The sequence below is a fragment of the Penaeus japonicus genome, unplaced genomic scaffold, assembly GCF_977035675.1.
Source record: "Penaeus japonicus unplaced genomic scaffold, GWHDUDI00000001_assembly GWHDUDI00000005, whole genome shotgun sequence".
In the NCBI taxonomy this organism is placed as follows: Eukaryota; Metazoa; Arthropoda; class Malacostraca; order Decapoda; family Penaeidae; genus Penaeus; species Penaeus japonicus.
In genome coordinates this window covers 8,370,504-8,378,003 of record NW_028234407.1, presented here as the reverse complement: position 1 = coordinate 8,378,003, position 7,500 = coordinate 8,370,504, and the positions used below count along the sequence as shown (strand labels likewise).

Genomic DNA, 7,500 nt, shown 5'->3' with positions numbered 1-7,500 from the left:
AGAGTGATAGTGTTTTTTTTTGTGTGCACCTTGACCTTTAAATATATATTCATAAATACATAAATTCATTTCCAAAGAAAATTAAGATTTCAATCTCAGCCTAAATATCTAATATATCTAACCCATATCAAAAAAATAAAAGCCCCACTAGTCTAGAGATTACTCCCCCTTGATAAAAACATAAACATTTGCTTTTCAAGATTCTTCACGTTCGAAAGGTTAGTTTTTATTTCTTTTAAGATTCTCACGTACGAAAAGGTAGTTTTTATTCTTTTCAACTTTTTTGCAAAAATAACGACTCAAACAATGTGTAAGTCCAGCTGTTCCTGGTACAACCATTACTCCTACTTGTATTGCTGTTACTTTTCTACCAACAATAATTACACTGAATAACTACTACTGCATCCCACTTTCCTATATTTCTAAGTAACGAAAACAATAACCAGGCCTTCCACAGTCGCCCAAAGCCAAAATAAGAGAGACGTTATTCACCGGACAGATCGATTCGCTAATATCTTCATTTAACTTTTAAAAGTTCTATTGCTACCATTTAACCACCATCCCTATTACTAACTATCTAATTCAGTAACTGATACCACAACTATTAGTATATAACCATCATTATTACTACGATTTATTCAAAGACCAAATGGATTCTTAAATGGGAGTAAATACCCGGCTATGTAATTATATACGATGGCCTCACCTCTGATTATATATATATTTTTTTTTCATATAGAGTGAAACGCCGCCTTCTAAATTAATTTGATCCAAACAACTTTATTCCCATAGCAGTTCAATAATACTATACTATTGAGGTTAAAACACTATACATCTTCGAAAGTGTACATAACCTTTGAGGCAATAACAACAATAACAACAACGTGGCTTTGCTAATGCAAGGTAACGATTTCTTAAATAATCAACATGGTCCTGGTACTAAGAAAATCGAGCCCGCCCTATCAAATATGTATGGGAGGCTTTGTTCACCAGTCAACAGAATGCAAAGGTGAAAGGTCGTGTTAGGGAAGCAGGGAATCTTATGCTTTTATATTGTAAGTGCATAGGTTAAGACATTTCCAGCGTAGGCTGATTTGTATCTAATTTTAAGAGAGAGAATGATTAACGATGTGTGTGTGTGTGTGTGTGTGTGTGTGTGTGTGTGTGTGTGTGGGGTGGTGGGTGTGGTTGTGTGGGGGGGGGTGTGTGTGTGTGTGTGTGTACTTGGTGTGTGTGTGTGTGGTAGTATTGTATTTATAATGTATATACTATTGTTATATAAGATTGTATACATATATTGTTATATATGTATAGGTTTATGTAATAGTTGATTGTGAATATGTTTAATATAATAATAATTTAATTATATATATTATAAATATTAGAGAGAGAGAGAGAGAGAGAGAGAGAGAGAGAGAGAAAATATGAAAAAAAGCTTCAAACAAGAAACATAATAATCATGGACACTCTTTCTTCTTCCTTTGTTTCTCTCGTATTCTATTATACTCGAATCCTGGGAAATATTCAATTTAATACCTTGACAAATAGCTCTTTGAAATAACGAGAGAAATGGATGTGCACATGATAATACGCTTATTCAGGTGAAAATTAGTTCACATACTTTATCACCACTTTTTTCCTATTTGTATTTGCTCTAAAAAGATTTTTCAAGTGGGAGCATTACCTACACCCTTTGTTTTTTTTACTATGTAGATGTTTTCACTTTTTTTCTTCACTTTTCCAATTTCATTATCAATGTTTACTACATAAACTAGCATTTCCATAATAATCACGGTTTCCTATTCAAATTTCCCTCTTTCAGAACAATATAATCACCAAGAGACACCAAGCAGCATGGAATATTAGAAGAAATATCAACTGTACACAAACGAAGGATAATGGCACAGAAGGCAGGGGAATAGCACTCCGAGCCAACACACAATGTTTCTCGGTATAACTGGCACTCTCATTCCCGCGAACGTATAGAGAACGACTTGGCACCCAGTTGGCACCGAGACAGGCGCTGTACTGGGTGACACGGAGTTGGTGTTGTGACGAAGATAGGTCTACCAGAAATCTATCCTTGGGCAGGTGTGCTTAGTAAGCCTATAAGCACAGCGTAGAGCTACCATTCTTAAGTTATTTGTGTGTGTGTGTGTGTGTGTGTGTGTGTGTGTGTGTGTGTGTGTGTGTGTGTGTGTGTGTGTGTGTGTGTGTGTGTGTGTGTGTGTGTGCCAAGGGTGGCACGCGGTGTGTTTGCGTGTGTGTTTGCTTACGTGTTGCTGAGTGTGTGTGTGGTGTGTGGTTTAGTGTGGGTGTGCATTACGGTGTGTGTATGTGGGTGGTGTGTGTGTGTGTGTTTGGGGGTGTGTGTGTGTGTGTGGTGTGTGTGTGTGTACTGTGTGTGGTTATGTGTGGTGGTGTGTGTCGTGCGCAGCGCGCGCGTGTGTGTGTGTGGTGATGTGTAGTGTCGGTTCTTAGTGTTGCGAGTGTGCCGCGTGAGCGTGTGTTTGTGTGTTGGGCAGTGGTTCTGGAGAGGAGTAATCAGCGGCAGTACGCTATCCAAATATCCGTTTTTTTATCAAAGTCAACACAAAAGAAAACCCAAACAAAAATATTTGTAAACAACTCTACAAAACATTTTGCCTCAGAGGTTTCGTTAATCGAGCCAACTTGTACTACTAAAGTCTATCTTTTATTTACATTTGGTCAGCTGGGCGTACTTAATGATCTTAATTTGAAGGAAAGGGAGGGAAGCTAAGGGGGGGGGGGTGACCAGACCTTAAACTTGCCGACAAAGTGGCCTTATTTACACTTACCCCCACCCCCACCCCCACCCCTCCCCGGTACTCCCCTGCTTGCCAGACGTCAACGAATTTAACCTATTTCCAAAAGCCATAAAATAAACTGCGGGCAAAAAGTTACACAATTACCGGAAACTGATCGAAACGAGGTTGTTCCGCATCACAAGTTTAGAACGGCCATTGTTGTGGTGTGCCTACGTCTACCGACTTGTTTAAATTCACACTTAAGAATTCTCCGGAACACCTGCTAAATTTACACTCAGATACAATGGCTGGTTGGTTTGGTGGGCGACATAATCGTTTGAAACATACATACATACATACATACATACATACATACATACATACATACATACATACATACATACATACATACATACATACATACAGACATACAGACATACATACATACATACACACATACACACATATCCCCCATATCCCCTCTCTTCTCTTCCTCCTTCACTCCCTCCCGTGCCTAAGTTTCGGTTCAGTCCGTCCATTTATCTATTACTTCTTATCTATATATCTAGCTTATCTATCATCCACCCACTCACCCATCATCTACCCAACCCACCCACCCATCCATCCACCCACTCACCCATCCACTTACCCATCATCCACCCATGTACCCACCCATTCGTCCATCCATCCACCCATCCATCCATCCACCCACTCACCCATCCACTTACCCATCATCCAACCATCCATCCACTCACCCATCATCCACCCACCCACCCATCCACCTACTCACCATCCACCCACCCACCCACACACCATCCACCCATCCATCCACCCATCCACCCATCTCCCATCACGGAAGTCAAATCGAACGAAGCATAGTGCGGAATCCGCCTTTCGTTCCAGCAACCTTAGGATACCTATGCAAATCTCATAACTGTTCACTCTTGGGGGAAATGCCTCGTAGATTATCATGGTCCTTGGATAAACTGTAATAATTAAAAAAATAATAATAATAATAAAAATAAAAAAATAAAAACACGAGTAGAGACTTGATTGATAAAAACAGTGCATATGGTAATTCTTATATTATTGTATATTCTCGGATATTCATTACGCAAGCATAATCGTAATTGAAGTAACACCCCGAACACAGAAAAAAAAGAAAGTCATTCTCTCACTTTCTGTTATAATTCCAATTAAATCGTGCAACGTGACAGCAACTATGCAATACCTATTTCGATGATTGTTTACACCTTGAGGAAAATTGGAGAGGCGGACTAAACAAGGGAGGGAGAAGACTAAAGGGAAGGGAGGATGGAAAGAGAGGGAGGGAGGAGGGGAAGGGAGGGAGCGAGGAAGGGAGAGAGAGGGAGAGGGAGGGGAGAAAGAGAGAGAGAGGGAAGAGAGGGAGGGAGGGAGGGAGGGAGGGAGAGAGAGAGAGAGAGAGAGAGTAGGAGTTGAGAGCAAGAGAGAGAGAGTAGTGAGGAAGAGCAGGGGGACTCGAATTGAGATGAGAGACGGATGAGACGAGAGAGAGAGAGAGAGAGGAGGGAGGAGGGAGGGAGGGAGGGATGGACGGGACGAGAGAGAGAGAGAGGGAGGGAGGGGACTGGGAGGGAAAGGGAGGCGAGGGGAGGGCGGAGGGAGGGGATGGGAAGAGAGGAGGAAGAGGGAGAGAGAGAGAGAGAGAAAGATTCTTTAACATGCACTGACAATGCCTCCCCCCCCCGCCTCCTCCCCCCTAACCCTGAACAAAATCATATCCGCCACACGCTGGAGGACAAGGTAAAACAGGAAGACGATGTGCTCATGGAGCCCTGATGAAGGTTTATATTATGGTGGATCTCAGAATTACCCTCACGCGCCCTTGCCGTTAGCTGGGACGGGGGAGGGGGGGGGGTGGACAGCGGGGGGACAACTGAGCGTTTTCCTGAATGGGAAGGATAGAGACATGAGAAGTAAAGGGGAAAGAAAGATTTGAAGAAGAGCAGGTAGAATGGGAGCAGAATATACTCTCTCCCTTCTCCTCTCTCTTCTCTCCGCCTCCTCTCCGCTCGTCCTCGTCACTTACTCCCCTCTCATCCTCTCTTCCCCTCCCTCCTCCCTCCTCTGCTCTATCTCTCTCCATCTCGATCTCTCCCTCCACTCCCTCTCTCATTTTCCCACTCATCGCCCTCCCCCTCTCGCCGCCAGCTCTCTCCCTCCCCGTCTCCTCATCCCTCTCTCCGCTCTCTAGCTATATATGATATATATATAATATATATAAATTATATAAATATATATATTTAAATCATATATATTATATATTGTGTGTGTGTGTGTGGTGCTGCTAAATTATATATATATTATTATATAGTATATAATATAATATATTTCTATATATATTATATATATATATATATATTTCATATATATATATATATTTATAGTGTTGTGTGTGTGTGCCATATATATATAATTTTATATATAATATATATAATATATAGTATAATATTATATCATATATATATATATATATATTCAATATATATGTATATTCTATAGTATATCTATATATATACATATACCCAAATATAAGACATATACTTATATACATACATAATATATATACATATTATATATTATATATATCTATATAACAATATATATCGTACATAATACATATAGATGATAAATATATATATATATATATAAATATATAAATATATATAAATATATATAAATATATATATATATATATATATATATATATACACACACATATATGTAAGGAGAAAGAAATATAAATAGATTGCGTGTTTGTGTGTACGTTGGGGCTGGGCGGTGCGCCAGTATGCGTATGTGTGCGCGCAATGAGTGTTGTCATGTTACCCATTCTTAAAGATTCTAATTCAGAAATATCTAAACTGACTAATCTAAAAAAAAAAAAAAACACACACAATCGAACCACAATGCAGCCAATAACCTATAACCTATTGACCGCTAACAAGAAGACGACTTTTCTCCCTTTGAATAGGGAAGGAAAGTTGGTCACGGCCGCATTGTCACGGACTTTCACGGACGTTTTTGTGGCCGTGTGCAGTGTCCGTCAGGACCGCGTGGAAGGGGAGGGAAAGAGAGAGGGAGAGGGAGGTAGAGAGAGGGGGGGGGAAGAGAGAGAGAGAGAGAGAGAGAGAGAGAGAGAGAGAGAGAGAGAGAGAGAGAGAGGGGTTTGAGAGAGCAGAGAAGAGGAGAGAGGGAGAGAGACTGAGATGAGACTGTGAGACGAACGAAGGAGAGAGAGAGAGAGACCAGAGAGAGGAGAGTGGGAGGGAGAGGAAGAGAGAGAGGGAGAGGGAGGGGAGAGAGCGAGAGAGAGAGGGGGAGGGGGAGGGGGAGGGGGGGGGGGAAGGGAGGAGAGGGTAGAGATAGGAGAGGCGAGAGGGAGAGGGTTGAGGGAGATAGAGAGGAAGAGGGAAAGAGAGAGGGAGGAAGGGAGTGGAGGGGGAAAGAGAGAGGGAGAGGGAAAGAGGAGAGGGAGAGGGGAAGAAGAGGAGAGGGGAGAGGGAGAGACGGGAGGGAGGGAGAGCATGTTAGAGGGAGGGAGGATGGGGAGAACAGAAGGAGAGAGAGAGAAGGGAGGAGGGAGGGAGGGGGAGGAGGGAGGGAGGGGGGAAGGGGGGAGAGAGAAGAGGGGGAGAGAAAAAGGAGAGGAGGAGGGGATGAGGGGACGGGGAGTCGGAGAGGGAGAGGGAGAGAGAAGTGAGGAGAGAGTTCGAGACAGAGATCGATGACTCGGATGGTGAGGAGAGGAGAGGAGAGCGAGCGGCGGAGAGCAGAGAGAGAGAGAGAGAGAAGAATGACGGATGTAGATTTGTATGAATGAGATAGGAGAGAGAGAGAGAGGATGGAGAGAAACTCCGAAGAGGGACGAGATCGAGAGAGAGAGATGGAGAAGAGGAGAGGTCGAGGGGAGGGAGGGAGAGAATCGAGAGAGAAGAGGAGAGCGAGAGAGATGTGAGACGAGGAGGGGAGAGAGAGAGAGACGACCGGAAAGAGAGAGGAGAGAGAATAGAAGAAGAAGAAGAAGGGAGAGAGATGTGAGAGAGGAGAGGAGAGAAAGGGGGGGAGGGAGCGAGAGAGAGCGAGCAAAGAGATGGGAGAGAGAGAGTGAGGAGGAAAGGAACGAGAGGGGGAGAGAGGGAGGAAGAGGAGGGAGAGAGTGAGGGGAGAGGAGATGAGAGCGAGTGAGATAGAGAAGAGGAGAGAAGAGGTAGGGAGGAAGAGAGAGAGAGAGAGAGAGGAGAAGAGGGGCGGAGAATGGAGAGAGAGCGTGATGAGAGGAGAAGGAGAGAGCGAGAGCAGAGAGGAGAGGAGAGGAGAAGGGAGAGTGAAAGAGAGTAGAGGAGAGAGAGGAGTGGAGAGAGGAGGAGAGGCGGGGGGGGGGGGGGGGGCTATCCATACGAGGGGGGGGTGAGAGGAGGGAGTGGGCGAGAGGGGGGGGAGAGGGAGGAGAGAGGGAGAAGGAGTTGAGGGAGGGAAGGAGGGAGGGAGGGAAGGAGGGAGGGAGAGGGAGGCAGGGAGAGGGAGAGGGAGAGGGAGGCAGAGAGAGGGAGAGGGAGGGAGGAGAGGGGAGGGGAGGAAAGGGGAGAGAGAGAGACAGAAACCTAAAGACAGTAGGGGAGAGACAGACAGAAAGGAGTGGTAAACGCACAGAACGACTCAAACAGAAACCGTAAAGTCAAAAACAGAG

The 7,500-nt window shown here is 43.9% G+C and overlaps 1 protein-coding gene across 3 annotated transcripts in view; it reads right to left on the bottom strand.

Moving 5' to 3' along the window:
- The window catches only part of LOC122246001 (uncharacterized), a 36,965-nt gene that overhangs the window by 19,996 nt on the left and 9,469 nt on the right, over positions 1–7,500 (bottom strand). The gene's annotated exons all lie outside the window — the stretch shown is intronic.